This window comes from Patagioenas fasciata, unplaced genomic scaffold, assembly GCF_037038585.1.
Source record: "Patagioenas fasciata isolate bPatFas1 unplaced genomic scaffold, bPatFas1.hap1 Unplaced_1, whole genome shotgun sequence".
NCBI lineage: Eukaryota > Metazoa > Chordata > Aves > Columbiformes > Columbidae > Patagioenas > Patagioenas fasciata.
The window spans coordinates 711,413-724,531 of NW_027288510.1; positions in this window are offsets into that span (position 1 = coordinate 711,413).

The window sequence follows — 13,119 nt, forward strand, 5'->3', positions numbered from 1 at the left end:
GGAGCCCCTCGGGGGGGCGGAGCCTCTGTGTCACGCCCCATGGGAGGTGGTCTGGGGGCGGGCATTCTCTGGGGCACGCCCCCATGGGAGGAGCCTCTTGGGGTAGGGAGAGGGTGCGGTCAACATGGCACGGCCCCATGGGGGCGTGGCTTAGCTCGGGAAGAGGTGGAGCCGAGAAGGGGCTGCCCGACCCGGCTCTCCAGGCGGCTCTGAGACGGAGCGGAGCGGGCCGGGCGGGCCGGGCCGGGCACTCCCCGGGGCCTCGCAGAAACAGCGGCGCAGCGAGTCCGCTCCGGGCTCCAACGGTGCGCGCACGTGGCCGCCGAGAGCGCCCCGTGCACCTCGCAGCGCCCATTTCTGCGCATGCGCATTGGGAAGCCCTCGAGACAACCCTTCCCCCGCGGCGCGCCCCTTCTCTTCCCTCTCCGCAATCTGATTGGCCAGCTAAGCACGTCAATTTCCATTCTCTCCGCCTATCATCACCCGTCCCCGTTTGCCCTGCGCTGCGCTCTGATCCAGTGTCTATTTACACTTAAATACATTTAAACTTCCATTTTAACACTCAGGTATCTTTTCAAATGTACAGATTTTGACATATTTACAATTATATATATTTAGACTGGGATATCGATTTACATTTATTAATAAATTAAAGGTATGTATACGGGTGTGAGTGGATATATATAGATGATATTTATTACCTATTTAGACTATGTAACACGTAGTAATTATACATAGCTCTGCCTACTCACACTTTTTTCTATTTTAAGTTCCTATCTAGATATTTTCTTCTTTTTCAAGTCCTTCACTTTTTAATCTACAAATAGATAAGATGTTTGTATTCTTAAAACCATCAACAGAAATTTTTTACATTCTAAAATCCTTTATATAACAGAGTAGAAAAGGGGTTTTATTTTAAAATCATTTTATATCTACATGAATACCATTCTGCAATATATAAATACAAACGACAGACTTCTCTCTGTTTGAAATTCTCACGCTCATATTTACAGGGTTTAATAAGTTTTATCCTCCCCCAGGAATTTTCAGGCATTTTTGGACTGTGACCCCCTCTTTTCAGGGGGACTCCCTTTTGAGCCCCACATTGTGGGGGATTTGAGGGATTTTCTTGCAGTCAGTGAACATTGTATGGAACTGAACTGAACTGAACAGGGCTCTGAGGCCTCTGTGTCCTGCAAGAGAGCAGGAGAGCAGGAGCGGAGCAGCCCCCGTGTCTACGTGACTGTACAGCCTTCTTCAGTGTTGGAACCGAGCTGCTTCGCCTTCTGTTTGTCCACGTGCACACACACCATTCCTCACTGGAAAACAGGCAGAAACCTTTCCACACGCACCCAGGTCTGTGCACCCAGGCCTTGTCTATTCCTGTCGGGTTTGCTGGGCTCTGTCAGGCTCCTCTGGCTCTGTCGTGCTGTGACAGCCTCTGTCAGGCCCGGCCAGACTCCACTGTTCGCTGTCAGGCGCTGTCGGGATTTGTCGGCCCCTGTTGAGTTCTATCAGGCTCTGTCAAGCCCTGTTGGGCTCTGTCGCGCTTTGTCAGGCTCTGCCTGGCTTTATCATGTTCCATAAGTGCTCCAAAAACTGGATGCTCTTGCGATGCTTGTATTCACACAATTATCGCATATTCATTACAATTTGGGGGAATTTTTAGCATCAAACGCATCTATAGTAAGAAAAAATGTCATAAACCTAGGGTTAGACTGAGGTTAATAATTTCATGGTCTTTGCTGCCATCTAGCGTCCCTTAAGAGAATGCACAGAACACACATTCGGAGGGTGCCTGCAGGTATGTGCCTGTTCTTGGACGAACCTGTGCGCGAAAGCCTTAGTGCCTATAAACGTTGGTCTGTCCACATGTGAGTGCCTTGATGTCAGCTCCATTTATGCTAAAGCTGGAGCATTATCGTTCAGACGTGTGCGTGTGTGCAGTGTGCCAAACATCCACGCACGTGTTTACCCTCAAGCATGTCAGTACATTTCACGTACGCCTTTCTGTCAATAGATGGGACTGGGCACGCTTGTGGAAGTGTGCGTGTGTGTGGCCACGTGTTTGCTTACACATCAGTGTGTAGCTGCGTGTGCGTGCACGCGGTGCTGGGTGCACATACCTGGGTGCCCCACAGGTCCCGCTGTAGCAGCCCAGCACCTGCCCCATAGTCGCCCCATAAGTGCTCCAGACATGCCTCTTAAGACCCCTACAGCAGCCCCATGAGTGCCCCACAGGTAATTCCACAGCCGCCCCATCCCGCCCCACAGCGGCCGCTGCGGGACCCCCGGAGACCCCCGGCCCCACACCCGCCCCGCAGCCCCACAGCGCGCGGTCTCGGGCCCCGGTGCCGGCGAAGCCACGTCCTGGCCGCGGCCGGAGGAGCCGCCGCTTGTCCGCCCCCCACGTCCCCCCGATCGCTGCTGCTGTCGCTGCCTGAGGAGCCGCAGCAGCCGCCGCTTGTCCGCCCCCCACGTCCCCCCGATCGCTGCTGCTGTCGCTGCCTGAGGAGCCGCAGCAGCCGCCGCTTGTCCGCCCCCCACGTCCCCCCGATCGCTGCTGCTGTCGCTGCCTGAGGAGCCGCAGCAGCCGCCGCTTGTCCGCCCCCCACGTCCCCCCGATCGCTGCTGCTGTCGCTGCCTGAGGAGCCGCAGCAGCCGCCGCTTGTCCGCCCCCCACGTCCCCCCGATCGCTGCTGCTGTCGCTGCCTGAGGAGCCGCAGCAGCCGCCGCTTGTCCGCCCAGCCCCGACTGCCCCCCCCCAATCGCCGCCGCTGCCGCCCCCGCCACCCCCCTTCTCCCGCCATCCCGGTGTCACAACGGGGACTTTGAGCGCGGCTGTGGACGCAGCAGCTGTTCTGATAGCGAAGCCAAACCGGACCGGGAAACAGGACCGGGAACCAGGAACCGTGGCAGGGAAGTTTTCCCTTGGAGCAAACAAACCCCAGGTGTTCTTCAATGTTTATTGAGAAAGCAGAGTCAGGATGTACCAGTAGTCCGATCAGTGACCTTCTAAGACAAAGTGGGGTCCTGGGATGTCACAATGGGCCCCAGTGACAAAGAGGGTCCCCATGGTGCCACAATGGGCCCTGGGGACAAAGGGAGTCACCAGGATGTCACAATGGGCCCCGGGGACAAGGGGGGTCCCACCCTGTAACAATGGGCCCTGGGGACAAAGTGGGGCCCTGGGACGTCACAATGGGTCCTGGGGATAAAGGGGGTCCCCAGGATGTCACAATGGGCACTTGAGACAAAGGTGGGGTCCCCATTGTGTCACAATGTGTCCCCAGTGACAAGAGGGTTCCCCATGATGTCACAATGGGCCCTGGGGACAATTGGGGGTCCTGGGATGTCACAATGGGCCCTGAGGACAACAGGGGGTCCCCACGGTGTCAAAATGGGCCCTGGTGACATACGGGGCAGCCCAGGATGTCACAATGGGCCCTGGGGACAAAGAGGGGTCCCCAGGATGTTCACAATGGGCCCTGGAGACAGTGGGGGGTCCAGAAATGTCACAATGGGCCCTGGGGACAAAGGGGGCTCCCCAGGATGTCACAATGGGCTCTGGGGACAGAGCGGGTCCCCACGGTGTCACAATGCACCCTGGGGACAATGGGGGGTCCTGGGACGTCACAATGGGCCCTGGGGACACAGGGGTCCCAAGGATGTGATAATGGGCTCTGGGGACAAGTGGGGTCCCCAGGATGTCACAATGGGCACTGGGGAGAAAGGGGTGGTCCCCATGGTGTCACAATGGGCCCTGGGGACAAAGGGAGGTCCTAGGACGTCACAGTGGGCCCTGGGGACAAAGTGGGGTCCCCTGAATGTCACATAGGGACCTGCAGACAATGGGGGATCCTGGGACGTCACAATGGGCCCTGGGGACAAGGGGGGGTCCCCAGGATGTCACAACAGGCCCTGGGGACAAAGAGGGCTCTCCTGAATGTCAAAATGGGCCCTGGGGACAAGGGGGTACCCCAGGATGCAACAACGGGCCCTGGGGACAAAGAGGGGTCCCCTGAATGTCACAAAGGGCCCTGGGGACAAGGGGGTGTCCTGGGATGTCACAAAGGGCCCTGGGGACAAGGGGGTGTCCTGGGATGTCACAATGGACCCTGGGGACAAATAGCAGTTCCCTGAATATCACAATGGGCCCTGGAGACAAGGGGTGTCCTGGGATGTCACAATGGGCCCCAGTGACAAAGGGCGTCCCTATGGTGCCAAAATGGGCCCTGGGGACAAAGGGGGTCCCCAGGAAGTCACAATGGGCCCTGGGGAAAAAGGGGGGTCCTGGGATGTCACAATGGGACCTGGGACAACGGGGGGTCCCCAGGATGTCACAATGAGCCCTGGGGACAAGCAGGGTACCCACGGTGTCACAATGGGCCCTGGGGACAAAGGGGGGTCCTGAGGATGTCACAATGGGCCCTGGAGACAGAGGGGCTCCCCATGGTGCCACAATGGGCCCTGAGGAAAAAGCGGGGTCGCCAGGATGTCACAATGGGCTCTTGGAAAAATGGAGGGTCCTGGGACGTCACAATGGGCCCTGGGGACAAAGGAGGTCCCCAGGATGTCACAATGACCCCTTGGGACAACGGGGCCATTGTGGACATCACAATGGGTCCTGAGAACAATGTGGGGTCCCCAGGATGGCACAATGGGCCCTGGAGACAAAGGGGGTGCCCAGGATGTCACAATGGGTCCTGGGGACAAAGGGGGTCCTGTGATGTCACAATGGGCCCTGGGGACAAAGGGGGTCCCCATGGTGCCACAATGGACCCTGGGGACAAACGAGGTCCCCAGGATGTCACAATGGGCCCTAGGGACAAAGGGAGTCCCCACCCTGTCACAATAGGCCCTGGGGACAAAGGGGGTGCCCAGGATGTCACAATGGGTCCTGGGGACAAAGGGCATCCCCATGGTGCCACAATGGACCCTAGTGACAAACGAGGTCCCCAGGATGTCACAACGGGCCCTAGGGACAAAGGGGGGTCCCCAGGATCTCACAATGGACCCTGGGGACAAACGGGGGGCCTGGGACGTCACAATGGGCCCTGGGGACAATGGGGGGTCCTGGGATGTCACAATGAGCCCTGGGCACAATTGGGGGGTCCTTAGATGTCACAACGGGCTCTGGGGACAAAGGGCGTCTCCAGGATGTCACAATGGGCCCTGGGGACAAAGTGGGGTCCTGAAATGTCACAATGGGCCCTGGGCACAAAGGGGGTTCCCAGGATGTCACAATGGGCTCTGGGGACAACGGGGATTCCAAAGGTGTCACAATGGGCCCTTGGGACAAAGGGGGGTCCTGGGATGTCACAATGGGCCCTGGGGACAAAGGGGATCCCCAGGATGTCACAATGGGCCCTGAGGACAAGGGGAGGTCCCCATGGTGTCACAATGGGTCCCCAGTGAGAAGGGGGTCCCTCATGGTGTCACAATGGGCCCTGGGGACAAGGGGGATCCCCAGGGTGTCACAATGGACCCTGGGGAGAAGGGTTTAGGGGGTTGTGTTAGGGGGTTGGAGGATTAGGTGGTGCAGGATTTGGGGGTGCAAGGATTTTGCGGGGCCTGATTTGTGGCTGCAGAGTCTGGGGTTGCAGGTTCCAGGGGTGCAGGATTTGGGGGTTCAGGGTTTAGGGCAGTAGGATCTTTGGGTGCAGGAGTTTGGGGTGCCGGGTTTGGGGGCCAGGATTTGGGGTTGCAGGATTTAGGGGTGCAGTGGTTTGGAGTGCAGTGTTTTGGGGTGCAGGGTTTGGGGAAAGAGGATATGGGGGTGCAGGGTATAGGAGAGCAGGATCTTGGGGTGCAGGGGCTTGGGGTGGAGGGCTTGGTAGGGCAGGATTTGGGGGTGGAAATTTTATTGGGTAGGGCTGGGGGTGCAGGATTTGGGGGTGAAGGGGTTGTGAGGTGCAGGGTTGTGGGGTGCAGGGTTTGGGAGATCGGGACGTGGGGCTGGAGGATTTGGGGGTGCAGGGTTTGGAGCAGCAGGATCTGGGGGTGCAGAGTTGGGGGGTGCAAGATTGGGGGTAGCAGGGTTTTGGGGAGCAGGGTTTAGGTCAGCAGGATCTTGGGCTGAAGGGGTTTGGGGTGAAGGGTTGGGTTGGACAGGATTTGGGGTGCAGGTTTTTAGGGTGCAACTTGTGGGGGGTCAGGATTTGGGGTACAGGGTTTCGGTGTGCAGGGTTTAATGGTGCAGGGTTTGGGGGTGCAGGTCTTGGGGAGGCAGAATTGGGGGTGCAGGTTATTGGAGTTAAGGGATTTGGGGGTGCAGATTTTGGGTGTTCAGGACCTGGGGGTGCAGGATTTGGGGATGTAGGTTTGGGGGGGCAGGGCTTAGGGTTTCAGTACCTTGGGTTGAAGAGGTTTGGGGGGAAGGGTTGTGTACGGCAGGATTTGGGGGTGCAGGGCTTTGGGCTGAGGGTTTGGGGGTGCAGGGTTCGCATGTTCAGGAACTGGGGGTGCAGGATTTGTGTTTGCAGGTTTGGGGAATTTTGCGGTAAAGGATTTGGGGTGCAGGGTTGGGGGACGCAGGATCTGAGGGTGCAGCGTTTGGGGTGCAGAGTTAGGGGCTGCAGGATCTGGGGTGCAGGGTTTGGGGGGCACTGTTTTGGGGGGAAGGATTTGGGGGATGCAGGGTTTAAGGGTTTAGAATTTGGAGGTGTCAAATTTTGGGGTGCAGGAGGTGTGGGGTTTGGGGTTGCAGGATTTGGGGCAGAATGGTTTGGGGGTGCAAGACTTGAGGGTGCAGGGTTTGGGGGTTTGGGGCATGGGGCTGGAGGATTTGGGGGTGCAGGATTTGGGGTGCAGTGTGTGGGGGTGCAAGATCTGGGGGTGTACGAGCGTTGGGTGTGGGATTTGAAGGACAATGATTTGGGGGTGCAGGGATTGGGGGTGTAGGGTTTTGGGGTTGCTGCGTTTGGAGATTCGGGATGTGGAGGTCAAGGATTTAGGGGTACAAGGGCTGGTTGCAGGATTTGGGGTGCAGGGTTTGAAGTGCAGGGCTAAAGGGGGCAGGATTTGGAGTTGCAAGATTTGGTGGTCTGGGGTACTGGGGTGCAGGGTTTTGGGGTGCAGGATTTGGGGGTGCAGGTTCCATGTCTTTAGGAACTTGGCGGGGAGGGTTTCTTGGTGCAGACTTTTGAGTGCAAGTTTGAGGGGCCTTGATTTTGGGGTGCATGGTTTGGGGGGCAGGATTCCGGGTGTAAGGTTTTGAGGTGCAGGACTTGGGGGCGCAGGTTTCACGCGTTAAGGAACTGGGGCTGCAGAGGTTGGGGGTGCAGCGTTGTGGGCTGCAGGGTTGAAGGGTGCAGGATTTAGGGGTACAGGTTTTGGGGGTGCAGGAGCTGGGGGTGCAGGCTGTAGGGATCAGAATATGGGGGTGCAGGGTTCTGGGGTGCAGGATCTGGGTGAGCAGGCTGTTGGGGTACAGAACCTTGTAGTTCAGCGTTTACAGGCAGGATTTGGGGGTGCAGGGCTTTGGGGTGAGGGGTCTGGGGTGAGGGGTTCAGGTGTTCAGCACCTAGGGGTGCATGACTTGAGGGCTGGAGGATTTGGGGGTGCAGGGATTTTGGGGTGCAGGGATTTCAGGGTGCAACTTGTGGGGTGCAGGGTTTTGGGGGGGAGGATTGGGGGAGCAGGGTTTTGGGGTGCAAGGTTCAGTGGTGCAGGGTTCTGGGGGTGCAGGGTTTAGCGCCAGAATTGGGGGTGCAGGGTTTGGGATTGCAGGGTGTTGGGGGAAGGATCTGGGGGTACAAGATGTGAGGTAGCAGGGTTTTGGGGTGCAACTTGTGGGGGCAGGATTTGGGGTACAGGAGGTTGGGGGTGCAGGGTTTGGGGTGTAGGATTTAGTGGAGCAGGGACTGGGGGTGAAGGTCTTGTGGAGGCAGAATTGGGGGTGCAGGTCTTGGGGAGGCAGAATTGGGGGTGCAGATTTTGGCTGTTCAGGACCTGGGGGTGCAGGATTTGGGGATGTAGGTTTTGGGGGGCAGATTTTGGGGTGCTGGGTTCGGCACATGGGTCTGGAGGATTTGGGGGTGCAGGGTTAAGGGGTTTAGGATTTTGGGGTGCACAGTTTAGGGTGCACGTTCTGGGCATGTATGATTTGAGAGTGCAGGGCTTTGGGGTACAGGATTTGGGGTGCAGGGTTTTGGGGTCAGGATCTGGGGGTGCAGGATGTTGGGGAGAAGGATTTGGGGGTGCAGCATTTTGAAGTGCAGGGTTTGGAGGAGGGAGGTTTTGGGGGTGAAAGATTTGGTGGTTCAGGTTTTGGGGGTGCAGTGTTATGAGGGTGGAGGATTAGGGGTGCAGGATTTGGGGGTGCACTGTTTGGGGTTGCAGGGTTTAGAAGTCAGGTCTAAGAGTGCAGCGTTTGGGGTGCAGGGGCTTGGGGGGAAATTTAAGGTTGCAGAGTGTGGGGTGCACAGGACTGGGGCTCAGGATTTGGGGGTGCGGGGTTTCAGGGTTCAGGATTTGGAGGTGTGGAGTTTTGGGGTGCAGGGGATGGGGGTGAAGGATTTGAGGCTGCAGGGTGGTGGGGGGAGGATTTGGGGGTGAGAGATTTGGGGTGCAGGATGTTGGGGTGCAGAGTTTTGGGAGGCAAGGATCTGGGGCTGCAGGATTTGGGGGTTCAGTGTTTAGGGCAGCACAACCTCGGGGTGCAGGGGTTTGCAGTGAAAGGTCTGGTAGGGCAGGATTTGGGGTGCAGGATTCTGGGGTGCTGGGTTTGGGGTACAGGATTTGGTGTTGCAGGGATGGGGTTGAAGGGCTTGGGTTTCCAGGCCTTTGAGGTGCAGGATTTGGAGGTGCAAGGTTTGGGAGGGAATTCTTTGGGGTGCAGGGTTTAGGGTTCCAGGAGGTGGGGGAAGGACCTTGGGGTGTAGGGTTTGGGGGGGCAGGGTTTTGGGGGAAGGATTTAGGGGTGCAGGGTTTTGAAGTGCAGCGTTTCAGGGGGGCATGATTTTGGGGGTTTGGGGCACTCACCGCCGGGTCCTGGCGCAGCAGCTCCTGAAGCCCCGCCCACAGCCCCTCCCAGCGCAGCCATTGGCTGCGGGCCAGCGCCAGCCCCGCCCATTTCTGGGGGTCACCAGAGGTCAGCGGGGTCACCCTGAGCCCCCAATGTCCCATTGACCCCATTGATCCCAATGTCCCCATTGACTCCCATTGATCCCCAATGTCCCCAATACCCTCAATGTTCCATTGACCCCCAATTTCCCCCCAATTTCGCATTGACCCCAATGTCCCATTCACCCCATTGACCCCAATGTCCCATTGACCCCCATTGCCCCCCAATGTCCCATTCACCCCATTGGCCCCAATGTTCCCCCATTGACCCCCATGTCCCCATTGATCCCAATGTCCCCCCATTGACCCCAATGTCCCCCCATTGACCCCCATTGCCCCCAATGTCCCATTCACCCCATTGGCCCCAATGTCCCCATTGACCCCAATGTCCCATTCATCCCATTGACCCCAATGTCCCCATTGCCCCCAATGTCCCCCATTCACCCCAATGTCCCAATTGACCCCAATGTCCCAATTGACCCCAATGTCCCCCCATTGACCCCAATGTCCCATTGACCCCAATGTCCCCATTGACCCCAATGTCCCATTGTCCCAAATGTCCCCATTACCCCCATTGACCCCAATGTCCCATTGACCCCTATTGACCCCATTACCCCAATATCCCCATTCACCCCAATGTCACATTGACCCCAATGTCCCCCCATTGTCCCCATTGACCCCAATGTCCCATTCACCCCAATGTCCCATTCACCCCATTGACCCCAATGTCCCCACCACCCCCATTGTCCCCAATGTCCCATTGACCCCAATGTCCCATTCACCCCATTGCCCCCATTGGTCCCCATTGCCCCCCATTGGCCCCAATGTCCCATTCACCCCATTGTCCCCATTGACCCCAATGCCCCCATTGACCCCAATTTTCCCCAACATCCCCAATGTCCCCATTGTCCCAAATGTCCCCATTACCCCCATTGACCCCAATGTCCCATTGACCCCCATTGGCCCCATTGATCCCCATTGCCCCTCATTGACCCCAATGTCCCCATCACCCCAATATCCCCATTCACCCCAATGTCCTCCCATTGTCCTCATTGACCTCAATGTCCCATTCACCCCATTGGCCCCAATGTCCCATTGACCCCATTGGCCCCCATTGTCCCATTCACCCCATTGGCCCCAATGTCCCCCCATTGACCCCAATATCCCCAATACCCCAATATCCCCATTCACCCCAATGTCCCCCCATTGCCCCCAATGTCCCCCCATTGTCCCCAATGTCCCATTGACCCCCATTGATCTCCATTCACCCCCAATGTCCCATTGACCTCAATGTCCTATTGAGCCCATTGACCCCAATGTCCCCATCACCCCCATTGACCCCAATGTCCCCCCATTGACCCCAATGTCCCATTCACCCCATTGACCCCAATGTCCCCACTGACCCCAATGTCCCATTCACCCCATTGACCCCAATGTCCCCACCACCCCCATTGACCCCAATGTCCCATTCACCCCACTGACCCCATTGATCCCCATTACCCCCAATGTCCCATTCACCCCATTGCCCCCAATGTCCCATTGACCCCAGTGTCCCCCCATTGTCCCCATTCACCCCCATGTCCCATTCCCCCCAATGTCCCCATTGACCCCAATGTCCCATTCACCCCCATGTCCCATTCACCCCATTGACCCCAATGTCCCATTACCCCCAATGTCCCATTCACCCCATTGACCCCAATGTCCCATTGACCCCATTGATCCCCATTACCCCCAATGTCCCATTCACCCCACTGACCCCAATGTCCCCACCACCCCCATTGTCCCCATTGTCCCCAATGCCCCCTTACCTGTCTCACCTCCCTCTCCAGCTCCGCTCCCACCCCCCCAATCCCCCTCAGCGGGGCCAGCCCGGGGTGCAGCTGCTGCAACGGCTCCTCCTCTGCATTCATTAACAATTAACACCCTCAGCAGCGCTAATTAACACCCCCCCACCCCCCCATATCCCCGCTGCCCCCTAATTACCCCCTAATTCGCGCTAATCACCCCTAATTCCCCCTCATTACTCACCCAGCAGCCCCTCGATGTCCGCAACCGCCATCTTGCCCCGCCGGGAGGGCCACAAACCACCTCAAAATCGACCCAAAATAGCGCTTTTTCAACCCAAAACCCTCCCGGTGATGCTCCCCGAGCTGTGTCCCCAAAGCCCCCGCTGTTGTCACCTCGGGAAAAGCGCGAAAAAAGCGGCCCCGGGGGTCCCCGCGCTTCGTTTCGCGCTCTGAGGGAAAGCGCAGGAAAACGAGCGGAGACGGAAAGAGCCGAGCGGAGCCGAATGGGCCCGAGCGGAGCCGAATGGGCCCGAGCGGAGCCGAACGGCGCCCGAGCGGAGCCGAATGGGCCCGAGCGGAGCCGAGCGGAGCCGAATGGGCCCGAGCGGAGCCGAACGGCGCCCGAGCGGAGCCGAACGGCGCCCGAGCGGAGCCGAACGGCGCCCGAGTCCCGGCCGGGGCCGAACGCACCCGAAGTCTTCCCGAAGGGGTCCGAGTGGAGCCGAACCCACCCGAGTGGACCCGAACCCACCCGAAGGGGCCCGAACCCACCCGAAGGGGCCCGAACCCACCCGAAGGAGCCCGAACCCACCCGAGTGGACCCGCACCCACCCGAAGGGGCCCGAAGTCTCCCCGAAGGGACCCGAACCCACCCGAAAGTGCCCCAAAAGGCGCCAAACTCCCAAATCCCCCCCTTTTTACCCCAAAACCCGTGTTCCGCTCCCCCCCCGGCCCCTCCACTTCCTCCCCGCCCCCCCCCCCCCCCACTTTCTCCCCCTTTTTCCGCCTCACGATCGTTTCCCGCCGCGGCAGCGGCTGCGAGCGAGGCCACGCCCCCTTTCTCAGGAGGCGGCCAATGGGAAGCGGCGGGGGGGTGCGTGGCGTGCGCAGAGGCGGCTCCGAGAGGAGCCGAAGATACACGAAGGGAGCCGAAGGGACCCGAACGCACCCGAAGGGACCCGAACGCACCCGAAGGGACCCGAGTGGGGCCCGAACGCACCCGAGGGGACCCTAAGGCACCCGAAGGGACCCGAGTGGGGCCCGAACGCACCCGAACGCACCCGAACGGACCCGAACGCACCCGAAGGGACCCGAACGCACCCGAAGGGACCCGAGGGGACCCGAACACACCCGAAGGGACCCGAAGGGACCCGAGTGGGGCCCGAACTCACCCGAAGGGACCCGAGGGGACCCGAACGCACTTAGGGGGCTCCATGAGTCACTTATGGGTCACTATGGGGCACTCCTGGGTCCCTAAGGGGGAAATTATGGGGGTCTATGGGGAGTTCAGGAGGGACCCAGGAGTACCCCAAGGGACCCAGGAGTACCCCAAAGGACCCAGGAGTTCAGGAGGGACCCAGGAGTGCCCCAAAGGACCCAGGAGTTCAGGAGGGACCCAGGAGTGCCCCAAAGGACCCAGGAGTGCCCAAATGTGTTGTGTTTTGTTTTTTCTCTCTTGTTTATGTCCTCTTTTACCTGAAATGGGACAATGGGGGCAATGGGGGCAATGGGGGGCAATGGGAGTCAATGGGGGGCAATGGGAGTCAATGGGTCAATGGGAGTCAATGGGGGGCAATGGGGATCAATGGGTCAACGGGGTCAATGGGGGCAATGGGAGTCAATGGGGGGCAATGGGGGTCAATGGGGGGTCAATGAAGTCAATGACTAAATGGCTCAATGGGGTCAATGGGGATCAATGGGTCAATGGGTCAATGGGGTCAAAGGGGATCAATGGGTCAATGGGGTCAATGGGTCAATGGGAGTCAATGGGGTCAATGGGTCAATGGGGTCAATGGGGTCAATGGGGGTCAATGGGGATCAATGGGGGTCAATGGGGGTCAATGGGTCAATGGGGATCAATGGGGTCAATGGGAGTCAACGGGGTCAATGGGTCCCAGGGTCACATTCCCGCTGTCCCTGTCCCCGCTGTCCCCGCTGTCCCAGGGCTCAGTGCTCACTCTTCATTGGTTCCTGGCCTTTTGCATTCATTAATATTCGGTTAATTATTCGTTAAGGTTTTCTTGCCATAGTTGAGCCCAGCAGGAAC